The sequence below is a fragment of the Octopus bimaculoides genome, chromosome 28 (assembly GCF_001194135.2).
Source record: "Octopus bimaculoides isolate UCB-OBI-ISO-001 chromosome 28, ASM119413v2, whole genome shotgun sequence".
In the NCBI taxonomy this organism is placed as follows: Eukaryota; Metazoa; Mollusca; class Cephalopoda; order Octopoda; family Octopodidae; genus Octopus; species Octopus bimaculoides.
In genome coordinates, this window is record NC_069008.1 from 16611740 (window position 1) to 16613974 (window position 2235).

Here is a 2235-nt window from a genome sequence, read left to right on the forward strand (position 1 = left end):
TATATATATATATATATATATATATATATATATATATGTATCTGTGTGTGTTTGTGTGTCTGTGTTTGTCCCCCCCATCATCGCTTGACAACCGATGCTGGTGTGTTTACGTCCCCGTAACTTAGCGGCTCGGCAAAAAGAGACCGGTAGCATAAGTACTAGGCTTACAAAGAATAAGTCCTGGGGTCGATTTGCTCGACTAAAGGCGGTGCTCCAGCATGGCCGCTGTCAAATGACTGAAACAAGTAAAAGAGTATAGAAGCCATTATACAGTAATCTCTTATTGTAAGCAGTTGTATGTATGTAGTGTCTTTATTTTTGTACGCAGTGTAAATTAACCAAATACAAACACATGTATGAACTGCTAATTTAACAGTAAATTTGCAACTGCTGCTATAATTATTCACTGGGAATTGAACGGCAAATGTGTATTTTTATATACCTTGAACCTGCCATCTCATTGCTTTTTATCAAGAGTTTCACCTGTAGCTGTTCGTTGCGTCAGTCAACATACATACACTGTCACACCATTCCACTGTCATGGACGTAAAGATAGAAAGTTGCTGATGCATAATGTTGTTGACATTAGGATATAATTAGAATTAAAAGTAAAACAATATTATATGCTGTTGTACTTGGGGATGGTCATATTGCCAGTTTAGCCAATAAAAACACACACACTGTATATTTGGTGTTAATTTGCTTCAGCTTTATATTACATTAATCCTATTTCGGCCAGAGTTCTTTCGTCACACTTCTGTGACCTCATCAGTGGTCCTTTGCTTTCTTCTTTCTTGTGTGTGTCTCACCTTGCTAACTATCAGCCATTTTGTAACATCTGTTACAAAACATCTGTTTCAACACACGATTTCACATCAAAAATCTTGCAAAACAAATATGTAAACGGAATATTATATGCCATTACACTATACATGATATTCTTTCACTTTTGATATGCAATACCAAACAATTGCCAATGTTGTATTGTTTTATGGGGTCTGATACTATTACCATGCAAAATTTTGGTTTGATTTGTTTGAGCCAGATAGAGGGACAAAGAATTTTATTTATATATATATATATATATATATATCGATTATATAATTGCTGTACTGTATTGATAAATAAAATAACACACACAACTCATTTATCATTGTCATATAATAAACAAACAGGCGTTCATGTATGGAATTTTCTCTTATAAAAGTACACACGTACAGGAGGAGTAAATTATATATGTAATAGTACTTTGAATGTGGCTCCCAAGAAACAGTAAAAGTAGTTACCTGATTAATGACAGGTATTATTGCTAGTAGTATACAAGAGCAACTACCAACTTTGTGTTTTATACCAGTGGTACCCAACCACTGGGCGCTGGCTGGTACCAGTCCATGGATCATTTGCTACTGGGCCACAAAGAAATTATTAACATGTTTAAAGTTATGTAATAATTACATCAATTTGAAAGAAACTACCCTCCTCGGAGCAGACAACCATATAAATTTCTAATCTAAAGGATAAACCATTTTTTTTTTTTTGCAAAATCTATATCAGTACCAGAAACCAAAATAATTCCAATGTTTCCATTGCTATGTTTGTGGCAGGAGTGGTTTATCCTTCATATTACAAATCTATATAGTTGTCTGCTTGTGAGTAATAAGGGTTCTTTCAAATTGATGTCATGTTTTCATTGCTCGATTAAAAGGATCCGCTTGAAACGGCCGTAATGCACTGATATCTGGACATCCTTGTTACTTATTTGCTTCATACATATATTTATATATAAATTTAGATTGGAGCCTGGTGTTGCCATCCGGTTTCACCAGTCCTCAGTCAAGTCGTCCAACCCATGCTAGCATGGAAAGCGGACGTTAAACGATGATGATGATGATGATGATATACATATATATATTTATATCATCATCATCGTTTAACGTCTGCTTTCCATGCTAGCATAGGTTGGACTATATATTTATATATATGTATACATATATATGCACACACACACATATATATATATATATGTATACATATATATATATATTTATATATATATATATATACAAGGTGTCCACAAGTTCTGGGTACATGGAGTAAATAAAATCATAACATAAACAAATATAAGAAATAATAATTTCTTAAAGTATGTGTTAATCTCAATGTACCCAGACTTTATGGACACCCTGTATATATTCATAAACATATATTTATATATATATATTCATAAACATATAT

The 2235-nt window shown here is 33.0% G+C and overlaps 1 protein-coding gene across 1 annotated transcript in view; it reads right to left on the reverse strand.

Annotated features, from left to right (window-relative positions):
* The window catches only part of LOC106878356 (zinc finger protein 91), a 44269-nt gene that overhangs the window by 12512 nt on the left and 29522 nt on the right, over positions 1 to 2235 (reverse strand). The window lies entirely within an intron of this gene.